General features: G+C 37.6%; 1 protein-coding gene and 1 long non-coding RNA gene across 3 annotated transcripts in view; one reads left to right on the forward strand and one right to left on the reverse strand.

Moving 5' to 3' along the window:
- LOC145669643 (uncharacterized) overlaps nucleotides 1-20158 on the reverse strand; it is a 62032-nt gene extending 41874 nt beyond the window's left edge. Inside the window, exon 1 of the long non-coding RNA XR_014128223.1 lies at nucleotides 20010-20158. This is a non-coding gene — a long non-coding RNA (uncharacterized LOC145669643). The remainder of the gene's footprint in view (nucleotides 1-20009) is intronic.
- Nucleotides 20159-20380: 222 nt separating this feature from the next.
- Bcat (Branched chain amino acid transaminase) overlaps nucleotides 20381-21689 on the forward strand; it is a 111764-nt gene continuing 110455 nt past the window's right edge. Inside the window, exon 1 of one of the 2 annotated variants that reach the window (XM_081737884.1) lies at nucleotides 20381-20669. The gene's annotated coding sequence lies outside the window, so the exon portion shown is untranslated. The remainder of the gene's footprint in view (nucleotides 20670-21689) is intronic. The other variant, XM_081737886.1, reaches the window with a different exon arrangement.

Consider the following 21689-nt stretch of genomic DNA (forward strand, 5'->3'; position numbering starts at 1 on the left):
CAAATAAAATCCACCATTTTCTGGCTTACAATGACCCAAAATGGACATACATTGAGTTAAGACTTCAGAAAGAGGATTTTCCCTCAAAAGAGGATTTTCCCTCAAATTCCGGGCTCTAGTAATTACGCAGCATGTGGTGTCACCAGGTACCACTTAAAACAATAAGTTTATTTTGCCTTTTCCACTTCGAGAAGGAGCAAAAGGAAAGATGAAACAAGAAAATTTCGATATATTCGTACCTTCATCAGAAATGAAATTGATGCAGACATTGCCACTTCCCTAGCAAACCATAAACAATTTCAAGAAAATAAATCATATATGGATAAGGACGGCACTGTTTGGAGCAAATATCGTTCTCAAAATCCTCAAATTCGTCCCTGTTCCTTGTTAAGAAAAAAACGAATAACTTTAAGGCAAGTTACCAAAATCGAAAAGGTCTCCCTTTAGCTATATTTTTACTTTCTAACTTTCAAAGAGTTTCGCATGTTCGCTTATAATTTTGGCAAAGCATTCAATTGTAAACAGGTCTTATTAAACGTTTGCAGGGACATGGGTTTAGAAGTGAATGCTGAGAAAACTAAATACATGGAAGTTCGTCGGGATCGTAATATGGCAAGTTATGGATGCGTTAAAATATCGAATAGTAATTTTGATAAAGTGGATAATTTAAATATCCAGGATCAATATTAAGATATGAAAATCATATTCACGAAGAAATTAAATGTCGACTAAAAGCAGAGAATTCGTGTTATTATTCAGTTCAAAATCCCTTGTCGTCGCGAATTCTGTCGAGGAATTTGAAGCTTAAAATATATGTAACGATAATCATGCCTGTTGTTTTGTATGGTTGCGAAACATTGTCGCTTACTCGGAAAGAAGAACATAGACTGAAAATATTTGAGAACAAGATTCTGAGACGAATATTCGGACCGAAGAGAAACAGGAATGAGAAATGCCGGAAACTTCCTAATGAGGAACTACCAAATTTATACTGTTTACCCACTATTGTTAGGGTCATCAAGTTTAGGAGGCTCAGGTGGACAGGTCGAGGATGGAAGAAAGTAGGAACGCTTTCAAAGTCTTAACTGGAAGAACAACCGGAAAACGACCATTAGGAAGACCTAGTTGCAGATGGGAGGACAATATTAAGATGGATCTCGCAGAAATAGGAATACAAAGGAGAAACTGGATACAATTGGCTAAGGATAAAATTCAGTGGAGAGCTTATTTGAACGCGGCATTGAACCTTCGCGTTCCATAGGCCATAGAGTTAGTTAGTTAGTTATTCTATTGTAAATAATAGAAAATACTGTTTTGCTAAAATAATAATACACTAAAATAACACTTTAGGTCGTTGAAAATACAATGATAACAATGTAGTATTTTGGCCAAAAACGTTTCTTATTTTTCACACAAAGAGGAAACATGCATAGCTTATAATAATACAATTTTAACTGACAATTTGTCTGCTATCCGGTTGAGGTAACTTTGAAACGGGACCTACAGTTTTAGCTGCGATCCAAACAACTTCTGTTCCGATTGAAAATCGAACCACCAAAACTCTTGATTACGTAAGACACGTATTAGCACTATTTTATCACAAGACTACAACAGAAATATTCTTACTATGAAGATTATTTCCTAGTTAAACATATACGGATCAAAATTACCCTGGAACTGTAATAATTTGAATTATTTGAAAGTGTATCTAAGGGTTAAGAAAGCGTTTATACATTTTCTTCCACTTTCGATTAGCTTCACAATTAGATGAACACTCAAATTGCTAGAAATGTGTATACTTAATTTCAATTTTTAAAAAAAGAAAGAAAGAAAGAAAGAAAAACTAGATGAGGATATACTCTACCCATTCACATCTTCTAAACATTTGAAAGTGATGTATCATCAGGAACGGAAATGAAATGAAATGAAATCTTTGAGTTTTACGTCCCACGATTATGCCGGTTAGGCTAAAGGAAACGGTGATGATGAGTAATGAATGAAATGGTGGAATGAAGAAAGTGGGAGGAAACGGGAGAACCCCGAAGAAAACCCACGCACACGGTATTTGTCCACCACAAAGTTCACTTGACCGGGGCTAGGATCGAACCCGGGACCCCAAGGACCAGAGGTGAATGCTCTACCACTGAGCCACAGCGGCCCCCTCGTCAGGAACGGGTCTACCATATGCGCAACACATGCATTTGCACTGGGCGTCAAGTTTCGTGGGGCGGCAAAATCTGTTATAATTGTATTATTGAAAAGAAATATTTCTTGTTGAAAACAGACTTCATGATTGTGGTAGTTAAATTTATTAAGCTGACCTTCTATCTGAATACTACATTCATAAATCATGTTTTGGTCGCATTAATTTAAGGTAACATGGACAGTACTAAAGCAAATTGTCAAACAAATCCCATCATGAATTGTTTAATTGTTGTCAAATACAAGAACTCAATTCTCGAACATTAGCGAACACCTGTTCTATGTAGTTAGTTATCACAGTTTTGATTTGAAGACTAGTATTATTTTTATTACACACAGACAAGTTCCTTATCATTTAAGGTGGAAACAAGTTTACTTTTTAAATTTTAACAGATGTAGAAGGAAAATCAAGGAATACAGATAAAAGAGCTTCTTGCACTAGAATTGCAAACAGATGTATTGAGATTGAAGCTTGATACTGAATTCCGTAAAAAGGATTACCATCTTTCCTCTGCAAGTGTGTTTACTATGTTTCACTAACGTAATAGATTATTATTTAAAGAGAAAACAGACACAACGAGATCATATTTGTAGTGTTTAGGTCCTTCTGAGTGTAAGTGCACTTTCCCTTCCCTTCGCTGTTCATCATGAGGTAGCATACTTAAAAACGTGGCTCTTAAGATTTGTTCTTTTTGGAGAAAAGGGAGCGGCATATTGCCTAGGGCCGACCCCGATCATCATGCCGGGGGCCCCCCAGAAGAGGAAACTTTCTTATTTTATATATAAATAAAACCCATCCCAGAGTTTGGAGCTCTTAAAAGTAGCTCTAAGTAGCAACATTACAACCCACCGCCCACCCCCAGAAGTCCGTCCTGGATCCGCCCCTGCATCATACATGAAAAATGAAAATTAAACCTCCTTTACACACAGATTTTTGCAGCTCCAAGATTTGAGAAAACTTAATTATTTCGTACTTAAATATTAAAGGAAAATCTACTACTTCCACCTGCGATACGCCACTGCAAATCATTAAAAATCTGGTTCGTTTCTATAAAAATAGATAAATAAATTTTAATGTATGTCACTGGGTTAAAAACAAAAATGGCGTCTATGTTCGGGGTAAACATTATGAATATGTCCTGTAAAATTGGTAGAGAGAGATGTTGTAAGTGAGTTGGGCAACACTTCTATCTTTATTTGTTTAGTGACCTTGGTCCTCTATTTTAAATTCGTCATTTGTTGTTACGTATAACGACTGTCTTACTAAGAACAGAAAATCATATCTATCTGTGTATCTCTGTAATTCTAACCAGTAGAGGAATGGTTTATTTCCATTTGTCATTCCGGAACTTGATGACTTGGTCACATAGTAGCAACTTTTTTCTTTTTCTTTTTTTTTTCTTTCTTTCTTTAATGTTGCCTTATCTCTGACGTGTTATGGTTACTTCAACATATTACAGCGAACAGATTAGAAATTTGCTTATGGAAATTATTGATCTTTTGGCGATTTTTTCCGAATAAAAAGACATGGTAAACAATTTCGCAAAATATACTTATAAATAACCCTACAGTCAGTAGACCATAAGCAGGTAAATAAGGGCATTGGTGACCATTCAAGATGAGCTATGGAAAACCCACTATATTTAGATTAAGAAAAATTTTAAGAATATGGAGAAATTTGGTTGAAAATTTTAGCAAATAACAAGAAAAGAGGGGATTTTTGAAAGCAATAGGCTGAGATCGAGGGAAATAGTCGGATTGGTTGCAGACCGGATTTTATGATCATGTATTTATTTCTACGCGTTATTGAGTGAAAATAAATGTGAGAAAGACAAAAACCATGGTGATTGGAACAATGTCAGATATAGAAGTACGAGGGAAGAAAATAGAAGAGGTGACTAGTTTTCGATACCTGGGTAGTATTATTAGTGATGATATGAGGTGTGAAGGCGAAATAAAAGCAAAGATAGGAATGGCGGAAGAAGCCTTTAAAAGAAAGAAAAGACTATTTGTGGAATCTTAAATAAAGAGGCGAGAAAAAGACTCATAAAATGCTTCATGTGGAGTATTGTGCTGTATGGGGCAGAAGCATGGACATTACGCATAAATAATTAAAAATGAGGGGAAGCTTTCGAAATGTGGGTGTGAAGAAGAACTGAGCAAATTAGGTTGGTAGAGCGGAAAACGAATCAAAGAGTGTTAGCAATGGTAGTTGAGAAAAAAAACAATTTTAGGTATTATTAAGAAGAGAAAGAGAAACTGGTTGGAACATTGGATAAGAAGGAAATGTATCATGAGAGACGTGCTAGAGGGCATGGTGACAGAGCGGAAGACCGTGAAGCATAGAAGCTTCTCAGTTGCTGTAAGTGACCTATCAATAATGGCAGAATACCTATGATTATTATGAAAAGAACCTTTAATTCCCTTCAGTCTCCTTTTGAAATCTTGGCAAATAGCCCATCTGTCCAAAAGTAGTGGTAAGTATGTTACTGTCACTAATAGTTCCTCCCGAGCCTTCGGTCCGATATACACTATTAGAAATTTGAACAGGCACAAAGTGCTACCGAATAATTGTACTGCGCTCAAAACGGCACAAAATAATGTTTTCCTTCCCCAGATACTTTTTTACGCGCTACTCTAGCCAAATGTTTTTAAGTTGGTCATAAGGAAGCGCGTGAGGTTAGATTTACATCGAAGTTGCACAATCCGAGTGTGACGTAATGTCACATGGTATTATCATGGCGGGAAAAGGTGGAATAAAACGAGCCCTGCGGGTTTCTAACCCCCCTCACTCGCTGACACTCGCTAGTTGTTTCGTAACATAAGTAAATCACTTTTTTTATCAATAAAATCAAGGTAGGTCCCCCTTCCGATACCTCCAGCACCTCCCCTTCTAATTCCTCACTACCCCCTACAACCTCTCGCTTCGCGAGGGCCCCATTTCTTATTCTTTTGTTGGTTTATAACGTCATTGTTTATAAGGGCTATGAGAAATCTCGAGGTACATGGTTGGAAAAGCACAATTTATGCATTATATATTACGTACAAGAGCAAATTGAGTATATTACCTTCAACTTCAACCCACGTCAAAAGCGATTTTCATTTCTAGCCCACTCGCTAGCATGTTCGGTTATTAATACCAACAGCAACTGGTGTTTGATTTGTGCTATACGAGGGTCACTACGAAAGTTTTGAGATGTGAAATAATTTACATACTTAAAATCAATTTAACACTTACATTTTCTCAAAGTATTCACCATTACATTGTACACACTTTTGCGTCCTCGAAAACCACTTTTGGAAGCAGTCTTGCCAGTCTTTTTCTTCAAGTGTTGAAAGTTCATTCTCGTAAGCCACTATAGCTTCTTCAGGGCTGCAAAATCTCTTCCCACGCATGGGGATTAGAAAAAAAAAGTCACATGGGGCCAGGTCAGGGCTATACGGCGAATGAGTCATAAGTTTGACCTCCGTAGATTCTAAAAACTGAATTGTGATATTGGTCGTGTGTGCGGACGCGTTGTCATGATGAAGCAGGATCCCACGCAATCCAGTTCTTGGACGCCGTTCCCGAAGCTTCCGGAACACTTCTGTTAGGAAACAGTGGTGTACCACTGAGCAGTAACAATCCTTTGTTCTTCAAGTGGAACAGTTGCAACATGGCCAGATTTGGAGAAGAAAGTTGCGACCATCTTCTTCCCCACACTTCGCGGTCGCTTCACTTTCGTAGGTGGATTTTCGTCTGGAAAGATCCAAACTGTAGACTGGCGTTTATTTTCAGGGTCAAATTGATAGATCCAAGTCTCATCACCAGTAACAATGTCAGAGATGAGTCGAGAATTGCCTCCATCAAATCTTGCAAGCATTTCTTCACACCATTCCACACGCATGCGCTTCTGCTGTTCAGTCAAAGTATGAGGCACTCAATGAGATGAAACCTTCCTGAGCCGAAGATGATCATGAAGAATTTTTGTTACTGCTGGCGATCCAATGTTCACTGTATTTTCAATGTCCTTGAAAGTTGTTCGAGGATTTTCTCGAATCATTTATTCCACAGCGGCAATGTTTTCATCTAACACAGCTGTTGCCGGACGTCCAGCTCTCTCTTCATCTTTCAGCGATGCCCGGTCTCTTCTGAATTCACCAAACCACCGAAAAATTGTAGCACGGGAAGGAGCCAGGACCCCAAATTCCCCCCTACAAACCGTCAAGGCTTTGAGTCTCGTTCAAACCACTTTTGAAATCGTAAAGGATCATTGCCCTAAAATGTTCCCTTTCGAACTCCATTCTAGACAGCCGAATACTGCTCACATCAACAAACAAGCAGTGTTACCACAGTCCTATCTCTGGAGTGGGCTGAAAAATAGTACCAAATTGAAACAAAAAGGGCTGAATTCATTATTTTATACCAGTGTAATACATGGCTCTATAATAACAAGAAACTAAAGGAGGTGAAGTTCTAGAACACTCCCCCCTCTCTCTTCCAAGAGTGGAAATCAACGAAGCACTCTTTTTAAAAAATACTTTTAAAAAATCCAAATAGGAAGAACCCGAACAACCTTGGAAGTAGATGAAACTTTTGTTGCGCATAGGAAGTATAACAGAGGCCGCAAATTACAAGAGAAAACAGTTCTAATCTTTGGTATGTATTGTAACGAAACCAAACGCGTCTCTATTTCAATGTGACCAATAAGCCAAAACGGTATTATGGCCATATATGAAAAAATATATAAAACGAGGAGCAAATCAATCATCTCCGAGTTCGTGTGTAAACAGTACGTTATAATAAAATATTAAAATATAAATTATTGCATTTTATTCTCGCTTACTTCACGACCGAAGGAGGATAATAAACTGTATGAAGAATATAAAGTAAGTAAACTGATATTTGTAAAAAAAAAAAAAAAAAAAAAAAAAAAAAGTAAAACCGGTCCAGGGACCTAGAAGCTTCCGCGAAAGACATCAAAAGAAAGAGATGTAGAGAAAGTCTTATTGACACTTTTGAACATGTGACAAGTATTTGTTAAATGGTGCTGAATTGGGTAGAATTGTACCAAATTTTTCACAAAAAGGGGCTGAAAATGCCAGCGTGGTACCAACGGGCCAACGAATGACAAAAAGGGCTGAATTTGGTACAGTTGTACCAAGTGTGGCAACAGTGCAAACAAGTGAAGGCGACACGGCCACGCCAATAAGCGATGCGAGTTGAAGCTTGCTTCGCTCTGGATACCACTACCGAACGCAATTGTTGGAATTCAAATACTGTGCTACAACAATGCGTATCTCAAAACTTTCTTAGTGACCCTCGTATGCTACATGGCGAGAAAAGGATAACTCCAGACAATCAGTACCGCGTATTTAGCACATATGGCTAGGGTGGAGCGTGATTTTAAAAAATGCTCCTCGGATAGTGCGGTGTCTGAGGAACATGACAGATGCTATATTATGCAAGTAATATTCAGAAATATGTATAAATAAATAGAAAAAGAACTTAAATATTTAAATCCTATTTAGCAACCTTTTGTTTCTAGACACATACAAGAAAAGTTCTATTTCTTAAACTCTAAACACAAAACATAAAAGTATGCAAAGTGATTAAAATTCGTCATCTTTCAGCATACATATATTTTTTTACATTAAAATGAGTATATTACATAACAAATATTTATAACAGAACTTATAATTAGGGTGCTGGTGTAGGTTTGGCGCACCACATTTTGGAAGATTTACAGGTAAAATTCAATACATTGCATGAAAAGACATGTTTATAAGGAACAAATTTCTGCAAGTGACAATATTAAATACAAAGTAATACAGCTGTATTTCATATTTATAAGTGCTGCGTTACTAGTGTAAAATCATTACCAGTGCTTTACGACGGATAAAATAAGTGAGTGCGTATAAACGATGACTCTATTAGATTCCATTTATCACCGGTGCGGCAATATATTTCTACACAGTGTACGGAACCTCTACTTGTTTACAAGTGGAACGTTAGTAGCATGAAACCATGACAAGCGCTATTGAAACTCGTGTCAATGGCGAAAAAAAAAATCTTCACTACCCTCGCTTACGCACATATCCGCCATCTCTGACGTGCCTCCTTCGTTCAGACGCACTCCCGCGCTACCACGCAGGCCCACCAGCTTCGCCCTGCCCTGACTCGGTTAGATACTATTCGTACTTTTTAGTGGCCACCTAGCACATGTTGGTTTGTGATTTTTGTACTGTTCTTTTTATGTCACACATTCGGAAGCCGTAATTACACACAAATCATAAAAGAACTGAAAATTTTCAACAATTACTTCTGGTGGCCCCCTGCCAAGTGAAATATTTTCATGTCGCCCGGAGGAAACCTTTTAGGCGACAATAAAAAAAGAAATTAGTGAAAGAATTATAATTTTTCAACAATTCTTTCTAGTGGTACGTCAAAAGTAAACCAGTACGATAATTACATACTTGACTGAGATCTAGGTTTAAATCTTAAGACATGAGACCTCAGTTGAAGTTCAGAAAGAAAAGTGCTTAAAATTAATTTTGTTGTATGGATCATGAATTATAAGTATGTATAGTAAGGATGCTTTTCTTGTATTCTCTTATAGGTACTTATTTTATATTTCCGGAAACTTATCAGACTAAATATTTACGATCCTCTTATCGTAGAAATGACTCCTAACACCACTATATTATCAGTAGGGTAGGTCAGAAGTGGAATAACTGCAGAAGAAGAAGAAAAACCAGTAGTCTTCCCAGACGCATCATTCTTCCAAAAATTACAGAATGGTTTTATCGTGTACAACTTGTACTCTGAACCCTTCTTTGATTAGCAAATACCAAGTTCTTTCCAACTCCTAAGATTCCATGATGTTATTGTCATTGTGGCTTACCAGGCGGTTTTATAGTTCAGTTATAAATATGGTCACCACCAGGGTCGGTCCCAGGCAATTTTCCACCCCTTCCTTTCCTCAAAAAAAAAATTCAAAAGCTATGGTACCCTATTATGAAAAACGAAGGGGAGATAAAGTGCACTCGTACTCAAAAAAGCCTAAACACTACAAATACAATCTCGTTGTGTCTGTTTTTATCTTTAAATAATAATATATTATGATAGTTAAAGATAAATCTAATACACTTGCAGACGAAAGATGTAATCCTTTTTTGTAAAATTCAATATCGAGCGCCAATCTCAATATATCAGTTTGCTATTCCAGTGCAACTAGCTCTTTTATCTTCATTTTTTTTTCATTCCCTTCTACATTGTTAAAAAATTTAGATAAACTTGTTTCCACTTTCAATGATAAGGAACTTGTTTGTGACAAAAACAAGATTAGTTTTCTCATATCAAAACTGTGATAACTAACTAAATGAAACAGGTACTCGCTACTGTTCGAGAATTCAGTTCTACTTGACAACAATCAAGTAATTCATACTAGGATTTGTTTGACCATTTGCTTTAGCACTGTTCATGCGACCTTAAACTAATGCGACCTTAACATAATTTATGAATGTAGTATTCAAATAGAAGATTAGCTTACTAAGTTTAACTACTATACTCTTTCCAGCCTTAGAATAAAGTAGATGTAAACAAACCCACCTGACTACCAGTGGATCGATGACCAGTGATTGGTTGTTGGTCTCACTGCACTAGTATCCTACCGCAATATAATCTCTACTAAAATAATAATTTCAAATAAAGATATCTCTATTTATCCTGCATTCTGTGATAAGAAACGCAATAAGTATGCTATTTAACAACAGATGTAAGTTTATTTCAACCTTTTCCGTATTTGGACATATAGTATTTACTGCGCATGCGTATGCGTTCGCGCGCAGACTCCGCTCATTTGAAATTGTAGAATGCAGAGTTTCATGGGAACGATGAGTGCCAATAATTCATCTTCGTCTCGTGCTATAAAAGACAACAGAGGAGTTTATATAAAGATTTAAGAAAATACATATTTGCTACATAGCAGTAGTACCAATCAACTGTAGCCTTACACTTTGGAAATTATGCGACGACAGTAAGCTAGCAGACGATCTTGCGGCTCACTTCTGTCGCTACCAAAGCACGTGTGAGCCGCGGAGTAATACATTTCGCTTTGTTTACATCTACTTTGTTCTAAGACTGGAAAGACTTTAGGTAGGCTGTTTCCAACAAGAAATATATATATTTTAAATAATTTATGGCAGATTTGGCCAACCCTCGAAACTTGCCGTTCCATGAATTGAAGTTTTTCTTGAATGGTAGTTTGAAGTTACCGGTTGAATGACGTAATAAGATCTCATATAAACGACCAAATAATTATCGTTACTCATTTGTTAATATTTATTCGTTCGATTTATTGTTCAAATGGACACATAGATTTTATAATAGAGGCAGGGATGTACGGAGGAATTTATTTCAGGGGATCCAAAGTGTTTGGAGGATACAAGTATTGAAATTTGTGAAATTACCCCTAAAATAAGACTAAATACACAGAAAAATCGGGATTTCGATAAGCTCGGACCTCCAGAACCCACCCCCTGCGTACTTCCGTAAATAGAGGAACTCCCGCCTATCTCTATAATGAAAAACTTAGTGCATCGGTGTTACGTATATAATAGCATGCATTCTACAATCTTAGTTATCTTTTAATGAATTCCATTGTATGTTTAAACGCGGAGAATAGTTTTCATTAAGTATAAGATTACTAGTAGTGGTTTTATTTTTGTTACATAGCAGCAGAGATGATTTCCAATTTCCCTGAGGGTTGATTTGAATAAACGCAGAGTGAAACTAGTACTGTATAAATACTGGTAACCCAAGTTAAGCACAATCGGAATGCATCGGCGGAATTTCTCCCCTTGGGCCACGCCCTAAAATTATCACATCCACAGCCATTACTCGGATAAATTAATGTCACTGTAGAGAGCTGCACGGGCCGAAATTTTCGGCCCGAGCCCATTCCAGCCCGAACGTACCCAGGCCCGGCCCAGCCCGGGCCCGAAAAGATTAGGAGATTTTCGGCCCGGCCCGGCCTGATAAGTTTTTTAAAATTTTTGGCCCAAGCCCGGCCCGGGCCCGATAAATTTTAAAAGTTTTTGGCCCGACCCCGGCCCGATAATTTTTTTAAAAAAAAAATTAGCTCGTGCCCCAATCTTTCTCAAAATTTAGTACTAAATTTGACCTAACCTCAGAAACATTTTCTAAACTCTGGTTTACAACCTGACGCTTGCCTCCCGAATGGTACCATTGCCTCCTAGAACTTTGCCTGTCATCGAGAGAACAAAAACTCCATTCCCTGTAACAAAAATCTAACTTCATTGATTCTTAGCATAAAGTGAAGATGGCAATATTGTTTAGCGACAGGCACCCCTTCTTATTATATCTTGAGTTCAGTGAAGGTCAAGGTCAGAGCTCAATTTACCGCATAATGCCTGCAATCCTCTATAGTGAAAGTGGAGCTACTAAGCAACACAAACTGTAAATAGCTATTGCATTCTTTGTAACATTTTTCACGGACACACTTCTTCAACGTTTGGCTTTATTCCAATTATCGTTTAACGAAAGTCAATAATTATTAAAGGATTACAATTGATCGGCTCCAGCCCAGCCAGACCTGAAGAGAAATCAGTGTCGGCCAGCCCAAGCCCGGCCCGGCCCAAAGAAATAACAGAGTCGGCCCGACCAAGCCCGGCCCGTGCAGGTCTCTATGTCACTGGTGCTGAACATGTCAATTGTGCACATTTTAATTCTTTTATCCATTTCACATAAGCTGATAGGCAACCTATCACATTCCCTCTTTCCCTCCCCTTCTTTGCCAGAGCGGAAAGGGAGAGGAAGTTGATACAACCTCAGACCGTAGCGTCTTACTTAAATACAGGTGAAATATCCGTCTTTATGATTATGACATACGTCGGAAACTACATGCTGCTTGCATATGCGGACGTGCAATACCATCTTAATTATGGATTTTTTACTAATATTTAAGTAGGACTCTATCGTCGGAGGATGTTGGGCTTCAGGCTTGGCATGGTGTTCTCAATAGAAACATAGTATCCAAAAATTCTCCTTAAATCCTAGACACTTTTTTCTCAGTGAAGAAATACGGTATTTTGATAATATTCTACCACTCCCATTTGTAGGTTTCTGGAACAGCAATTGAGGAATATATATATATATATATATATATATATATATATATATATATATATATATATATATACAGAGGGTTGATTAATTCGTGTGTCAATTTCATTTGTTCACTGTGCAAAAGTGGTATGAGGTAAAGCCGTGCAAATTGGTGTAACTTTCGATGAAGGACATAAGTTTTGTTTCGCTATAGAAGCATGTCACTCGTACTAACGACTGGAGAGATATAGGGTTAAAGGTCAAATTTCGACTTTTTTCCTTATGGAACTGCAATGGTAAATTCTGAAAGAGCCTGAAAAAACGTAAATCGAAGTGATAACAAAGAAAAAGCTGTATGGTATGATTCTATGTCGCAAGCCGACCAAATATGCGTCAATTAAGTGTCATAGTCAGAGGTCACTGTCAGATCAAGGTCACAGGTCATCTTGAGAACCCATTTGAATACACTGAAAACAACGCAATGTCCCTACCTCATCATGTCAAACTGGTACAGAAAACATCACTGACGAGTAACGCAGTGGCCGACCCAGTAAATGGCAACAACATCATCAACCAAACCCTCCATACAGCCCATACCTTGCTCCAAGCGACTTTCACCTGTTCTCACACTTAGAGAAGCACCTTCGTTTCGCTTCAGACGAGGAAGTAAAGCACTTCGTGCCAACGTGGCTGAACACGGAACGACAGGATTTTTTACCAGGAGGGAATCTTCAAACTCATCGCACAATGCGACAAGTGCCTCATAACCTAATGTATGTACTATCTGTTGGCTGTATTTGTTGTATGAAATAATACATACACGTTTCGCTGCAGAATTTGGAACCTTACATCCTGATCACTCCTCGTAGCTTTTGGAATCCGTTCAGAGTTTCAAGAAGAGATACTATCTCCTAAAAATAAAAAATAAAAAGATACCAAAACTGGAAGGTGTAAAATTTACTACTACTTCTGGATTCAACTCTCATCAACATAGAACATAAACTGTAATAGATAGCGACAACTTTTTTTTTTTTTTTGAATCGATTCAACTTCTCAAGAAAGAGTACTATCTCTACCCATAAGACTCTACTAAAACTGGAAGTGGTAGAAATTTCCTAGTACTTCTGGTTTCAATATTGGTCTTCATAGAACAAAAATGGACATTTATAGCGTTAAGCTTTTTTTATATATATAAATTCAGTGCCTTAAGAAAAGATACCAGTGCCCTAAGAAAAGATACCATCTCCAAATGTAATACTCTATTAAAGCAGAAATTTCAAAGTATTTCAGGTTTTAACACTGATGCCTATAGAGCAAAAATTTATGAGATATCGAAAAGAGGTTATATATATATATATACGAGGATCATTCAATAAGTAAAAAGACAGTGTATATTTTTAACACAAATCTTTTTTTCAGGGGTGTTAGCTGGCAACCTTGGGATATGCTCTGATCTGCTGTTTCGTAATTTTATGTCAACATAACTTCAAAAATATCAATTCATCATGGCAAGTCCTCTAGAAGATTGCACCTTAGAAGAGCAGCGCTCAGTCATTAGGTCTTTAGTCGCAGAAGGTGTAAAACAAAGTAAATTTTTTTCTCGAATGTTGAGACAGTACGGTAACAGTTGTATGAACCGTGCGAATGTGTACAAGTGGATTGATCGGTTTAAAAGTGGCCGAACAAGTGTAGGTGATGAACCCCGATGTGGACGTCCAGTGGATGTTTCTGGTTCTTCGTTGGAATCGAGGATTGACGGACTTATTCGTGATAACAGAAGAATTACTGTTGAAATGATAGCTGAGGAAGTTCAAGTAAGTGTTGGAACTGTTCACAATGTCATTAGGAACATTTTAAAGTACAGAAAAACCTGTGCCAGATGGGTTCCCAGACAGCTTACTGACGCTCATAAAGAATCAAGGCTTTCCATTTATCAAGCCTTAACGCAACGAAGTTTGATTGAAGGAGACGCTTTTTATGAAAGAATAGTGACTTGCGACGAGGCCTGGATCCATCACTACGACCCTGAGACCAAAAGGCAGAGTATGGAGTGGAAACACACTAGCTCTCCAGTTCGCAAAAAATTCAAGGTTCAACCTTCCGCTGGTAAAGTGCTGCTGACCATCTTTTGGGACTCACAGGGTCCAATCTATTGCGGTTTCCTTGAAGATCAGCGAACTATCAATAGCCTATACTATTCAGAGATGCTATTTAATAGAACACAAAGTTAAACCAGCTATCAGGAGCAAACGCCGTGGACTCTTGTCAAAAGGAGTCATTCTTCAGCACGATAACGCCCGCCCTCATACAGCCCAGCTGACCCAAGATAAGCTTCAAGAATTGGGTTGGGAGGTCCTACCTCATCCTGCCTACAGCACAGACCTCGCCCCATCTGATTTTTACCACTCAAAGACGCCCTACGTGGAAAAAGATTTGCTAACAATGAGGAAGTTAAGGCCGCGGTGCAAAGGTGGCTTCGAGGTAAATCGAATGATTTCTTCGCCAAGGGAATTAGAAAGCTGCAATAAAGATGGGACAAATGCATAACTGTAAAGGGGGATTATATTGAAAAATAGCCTTAGTTTTGAAAGATTGAAATAAATCTTTATTGGGCTATAGCAATTTGTCTCTTTACTTATTGAATGCCCCTCGTATTACGCCCCTCGTATATATATATACAGGGAATTGACAAAATAATCTAAAAACACTTCATACAGGACACGTAAGTTTGGCCCTCCACTGTACAACACATGTTGCAGTTGCCGATCGTTTTTTTTTTTTGTTTGTTTGTTTGTTTGTTTGTTTGTTTTCAATGTCTCATGTGGACCTTCCTCTTCCGTCAGCAGTAACCAGTTCACCTGTGAGTGTAGTGGTGTGAAAGTGGTGCGGTAAAATGGGTGACCTGACAGACTTCCAAAGAGGCATGATTCTTGGTGACCGTCTGGTTGGAGCTTCAGTGGCAAAAGTGGCGAACATTGTGAGGATACCGAAAGGCACTGTGTCCAATGTCACGAGGGCATACACAATTCATGGGCAAACAACGTTTGCAAAGCACAACAGTGGTCGAAAGACAATCCTGTCAGATAGGGACCGGAGGGGTTTAAAACGGATAGTAGCAGCTAAAAAGAAGGCCACTGCAATGAAAATTACGTCTGAACTCAATTCCGGCCTACAGAACCCGGTTTCATCGAAAACAGTGGTATGGGAACTTCATAAAATGAAAATTCATGGTAGCGCCGCTATCGCCAAACCCCTGGTCACAGCAGTAAATACGAAGAGGCGTATCGAGTGGTGCAAGGACCACAAGGCGTGGACTCATGAAAAGTGAAAACACGTAATGTGGTCCGATGAATCGATCTTTACCTTGTTTCCAACAACCGGACGTGTTTACGTATGGAGAACACCGTCGCAAGCCTATGATACAGATTGTCTGCTCCCAACTGTAAAGCATGGGGGTGGTTTCGTTAAAGTATGGGCAGTGATATCGTGGTTTTCTGCGGGTCCCATCATAGCTCTGCGTGGAATGATGAATTTTAAGGCGTATGAGGCCATTTTGGGGGACCAGGTTCTACCCATGGCCCAAATATTGTTCTCTGATGGTGATGGCATCTACCAAGATGATTTAGCATCCTGTCACGCTGCAAAAACGGTGAAATCATGGTTTGAGAAGCATGACCAGGAGCTATCACACCTCCTCTGAGTCTCACAATCACCAGACCTGAACATTATTGAGCCATTGTGGTCTGAGTTAGAAAGGCGTGTTCGGTCTCATTACCCTCCACCAGTATCCTTAAGGAACTGGAGCATGTTTCGGAGGAACAATGGTACAAAATTCCACACACCACGATTTAGGAGCTCTATACGTCCATTCCACGTCGGATCCAAGCTGTTTTGGACGCAAAAGGAGGTCTCACACCATGCTATGCATGATTTTCACACTTTTGCAAACGTTTTAGATTTTTTTGTCCAACCCCTGTATATATATACCGAATTTGTAGAAATCAACCATTTCCGCCTTCAACGTTGATAGTTATATTGAATCGATTCAGGCGCGAACCCAAAATTTTTTGTTGGGAGAGATTCAATTCTACATACTACGTCTATGTATATTGAAGGGGTATTATTCTGCATCCGAAAAGACGGTAAGTAATTGTAAAATAGTTCCAGCTATATTTTCAGGAAAAAAAATATAAAACTAGATTGTTTTTATAAGAGAGCAAGTAGAAATGATGTGTATGATCACATTTTCATGTTACATCAATTATTTCCCTATTAAACATAATTTTATTGACAATGTGTACAAGTATGTTGAGTTAGGAAGCGTTGGGGGTGGATCCGGGCCAATGGACCTCCTATGGATACGCACCTGAATTGGTTCCACGATATCTAAAAAGATTCGATACTTTTTCCTGTGTCTTTCTATTAAAACCGGAAGTAGTAGAAATTTACTACCTATCAGGTTCCATTTTACATTATTTCCCCATTGCATCCGGGAGATATTGAACTGTTTCAATATTATTTCGAATAGTTTGTAAGTCTACCATAGTTTCACTACTGTGAAACGAAACTCGATTTTTTTTTATGTATAGTATGCACTATAAGAAACTATCTTATTTCACATCCAAATTTTACCAGCATTTTTATTCATTTTTGTGTGTTCCATGATAGAGTTCAAAATCTTGTTCATTTCCTTATACGCAGTTCCAGTATCGCACAGGGCTAAGATAACTATTATATTACCTTAAAAAATTATCTTAAACTTGTATGAAAAATTAGACGTTTCCACTTAAAAATGAAATTGACATTGAAGTATACAGGGTGTTTCATAACAACACCGACAACGTTTGGAAGGTGATTCCTAACACCAAGATAAGACAAAAAGTATAGACCAACCTGGGTGCACAAATGCTTCCTTTCGGAGTTATAGGCTGCCGAAAACTTGAAAAAATGAACTTTAAAGGTCCATAGCTCCAATACCATGAGACCTGCTGTAGTCGGGTCAAGACTTCACTAAGGAACTAGTATGTGCTCTATCCAAATATCCATGTTTTAGAATCCTGCGGTACTTCCGCAACAATTTTTATACAGGTAGTTAGGGAGTACTTCAAATTATATGCGAGTAGCCAAACTACCTCTATAAAAAAATGTTGGGAAGTACCTTAATACCGAAACATTGATATTTGGATAGGGCAAGTACTAGTTTCTATGTGAAGTCTTAATCCAACTACGGTAGGTCCCATAGTATTGGAGCTATGGACCTATAACTTTCATTTATTTTTTTTTTTTAGTTTTCGGCAGCCTATAACTTCGAAAGAAAGCATTTGTGCACCAAGGTTGGTCTATACTTGCTGTCTTATCTTGTTGTCAGGAATCACCTCCTAAACGTTGTCGGTTGTTTTGAAACACCCTGTATAATATACATCCAGTGTTTCTTCTAGGCTTACTTCAGGGAGGTTTTCCTCCCTCCGCCGTCCAGAGTTGGCCAAAGCCTCAGCCAGGAGGTAAGATAATTGCGATTACATGTCAGTTTCTGTGTAGACCACTTTCTTTAGCAAACAGTAAACTCCTTCGGGGCTATGTGGATAGCATAAGCGTCTTTGTCATGGGAGACAGGAATTTGATTTCCGTCGATAGTTCATGTGGTTCGGATTCCATTTTAAGCTGAGAGTCCACATCTTATATAACCTCATTGCTGAATAGGGCACTAAACTCACAATCTAACTAAGTTTAGCAAGCAGTGTCCCAGACCAACCTTCTTACCTTTCAATTGTGCCACCGTGGACAACATTTTCTGGGAGAAAGCCCCCATCAAGGTTTCCATTATGATAATACTGCCCTGCTAAGCGGAAAGGCCTTATCTCCATTTCACATACTTTCGAGAAAATAAGCAAAACGCGTTTTGGCTTAGGCTGTACGTTCAAATTTGTTGTATTTCAAATAAAACTTTATTAAATATATTTTCACGATTTAAGATTTATGTGGTAATACAGTTAAATATTTTTGTTTATGATTTGCCGGTTAAGCTCTTTTTGCTTACTTTCTGTTACAGTTTTGAACATAAGGTAAACACTCATGACGTCATTACCCCCTACCTATTGGTCAAACCACGTTAATTTCACTTTAGATAGATGCAGAATTGTACTACGAACATTCCCATACCAATATCTCGATTTTTGAAAAATGTGGAGTTAAGGTCTTTTCGCTTAGGACGGCAGAACACAGTATAATTAATGTGAAATAGTTATGAAGACCACACTTCGCGATTAATCGGAATTGTCCCGGTTTGAGAACGTAAAATATTGTCCCGATTATTCAAAAGATTAAACTAGTTCAGATTCTTTTTGTCACTAGAAAAAACATAATTAAGTTTCATTACAATAAAATTATCTGTTAATTATATAAAACTACTTTATTATGTTCCAACTGCACAATAAATTCTGTGTACTGGAATTTTAGTGTGAAATTATTAATTTAGTGCAAAACAAATTTTTTCTGCAAGATTTTTACTTTTTACCATAAAAAAGTGTCCTACTTTTAGCTGTTGAAATTATGGTTACCCAGAGCCGGCCCTAGGAAATTTGCCGCCCTGTGCAATAGCATCATTTGCCGTCCCATCCTTTTCTCTACAAAGAAGAAATCTTAAAAGCCACGATTTTAAGTATGCATCTTGAAAACGAAAGGGAGGTAAAACATTGGCACTCAGAAACGTCTAAACAGCGCAAATGCAATCTCACTGTATCTGTTTTCTTTCTCTTTAAATAATAATCTATTATGCTAGCGAAAGATAAACCAAACGCATCTGCAGAGGAAAGATGGTATCTTTTTTATAGAATTCAATATCGAGCTTCAATCTCAATACATCTGTTTATAATTCCAGTGCAACTAGCTCTTTTGTCTGCATTCCTTGATTTTCCTTCTACATCTGTTAAAATTTAAAAAGTAAACTTATTTCCAGCTTCAATGATAAGGAACTTGTTTATGATAAAGACAAGACTAGTTTTTGAACTGTGATAAATCAAAACTGTGATAAATAACTAAGTGGAACAGGTGTTCACTACTGTTTGAGAATTGAGTTCTTGTATTTGACAGCAATCAAAAAAAAAATCATGCTGGGATTTATTTGACCATTTGCTTTAGCACTCTCCATGTGACCTTAAACTAATGCGACCTGAATATGATTTATGAGTGTAGTATTCAAATAAATAGTCAGCTTAGAAAAATTTAACTATCACCATGAAGTTTGTTTTCGACAAAAAAAAAATATATTTATTTTAAATAATACAGTTATGATAGATTTTGCCACCCCAACTGCCCCGTGCAACTGCACGTGTTGCAGAACATATGGTACAGCGGGTGACACTTCTAAATAGTACACCTTAGCCGTAAATCTCCATATGGCTGTACCATTTAGAAGTGTCGCCCGCTGTACACTGGTCCAGACTCGTGAGAGAAGTCTCATCAGTAAAAGAAAATAAAGTTTAATTACTTCAAACTAGTACTTCTTGCATATAGATATAACAATTAGTACACAGGCTAACTTTTCTTCCCTGAGTTTGAAGCGATAAATCTTTTCTTTTTACCAATATGTGATTTCCCTCAGAAGCCGCCTCTGCTTCTGATTATACTCCTGTACATTATAAAGAAAAGAAAACGTATTTTACAATTATGTAAACTAACAGAGAAATGTGCATTACCGTACCGGTTTGCAGAAAAATCTTGGAACATCCAGAAAAGTCACCGAACAGTAAGTGTCACAATTTCAGTGCACATGCTGTAAATACAGATACCCACCAAATCGAACGTCAGAATCACACGTTTCATTATCAACTTCAAATAAGTTTTTTTAATGTTCTAAACAAGAAAAAAATATGGAAGTATGTTGTAAAGAAAAAACTTTCGTAATACTAAGAACAGTGCCAAGTTTTAGGGCATTTTTTTCTTCTCTCTTACTGTTATAATTTAGTTGGTTTAACTGATAGCGTGTTTCGTTTCTTTTTATTTTTAGATAGCAAGGTCATAACCTTTAGCCTAAAGCCAGTTCTGTTATCAGTTAAACGTCAACTTACGTAGCGGTCCAGTCGCAGTCTTAGATTTGTCCTGATTATAATATGTTCTGATCACTTGCATTTCAACACCCGGGACTAAAGCAATTGCTTCGTTTCGTTTTTTCTGTGCAAAGGCTAGCGAAACATGTACAGAAGAAATATCGAGTACACGGTTATTGGATCATCAACACTTTTGTTGTCGTCCGTCAGTTTTGAGCAAATTGTTATGTCTTTATTGGTCACTTTATCGCTTGTGTTATTAGTGTGATTTTGAATAGTTATTACATTTTTTTTACTGAGCTAGGACTGAAGTGGTAAGTTTTCTTTTGTTACTCCTCATAGAGATGTAAGAAAAAAAGAATGTAGTAAGTAAACCTTATATCGCCACTATCACTAATATAGGCATATACAGTAATACGGGAAGGGGAGGTAAGATTTTTTTTAAAAAAATTAGTAGCCATTCTAGTTTCCCGAAGAACAAAATTTAGTAAGATCAAGCTGGCTACATTGGTATGTCAGCAGCAATCGACATAGGCCTATCAGAGACGCCCGCACGATTTTTTTAAACAAGGGAGGGCAAAATGTTGATTCTCGGGGAGGGGGTCAAAAGACCGACACAGAACCACAATCGTGAATATACACAGTTGAAAGTAGATCTGCACGTAATACATTATATTATGTACACACATATCTTTATTACTGTAACTACAGTAAACAGCACTATAGTATGTGAGCAAGCAAAAAGAAAAGTCTGTCTTGACATGCACTACTATAACATCTGAGTAAGCATATTAGTCTGTTTTGACATGTACTATTATATGCTAGTTAGCAAATTAATCTGTCTTGACACGTACTATAGTATGCAGAAAGTGACTTAACAAGGGGGCAAACGGGGCTTATGCCCCGGGCGCCGGATTGGAGGGGCGCGAAACTGGGCAAATATTTATTTTTACTATGAGGCAAGGAAGGGAGTTTTAGCAAACTAAACATTATTTAAAAAAAAAAAAATCAGAAACTTAACAGGACAACAACAGGATCTTAGAATCATATCCATAGAGCATAAGCTAGTTTCAAAACTATCTTTTCAGGACATTCTAAAAACCTTTATAGCGAAAAGAGCCCGCAAAGTTAAATTTTAGTTCCAGTTTTTTTGTGTTTATGATTTAAGAGATTTGCAAAATGTCCGAGTATACTACTCGGGAGAAGAGCTTGATTGTTTGCCATAATTAAATATTCTATTTTGAACCAACAAACACTTGATTCATTCTACACATATGCACATCTCGATATAATTCCAAAAACATTGTGATTTGCAGTTATTATGAATAAGAATA

Source organism: Thermobia domestica, chromosome 14 (genome assembly GCF_964235325.1).
Source record: "Thermobia domestica chromosome 14, izTheDome1.hap1.1, whole genome shotgun sequence".
In the NCBI taxonomy this organism is placed as follows: Eukaryota; Metazoa; Arthropoda; class Insecta; order Zygentoma; family Lepismatidae; genus Thermobia; species Thermobia domestica.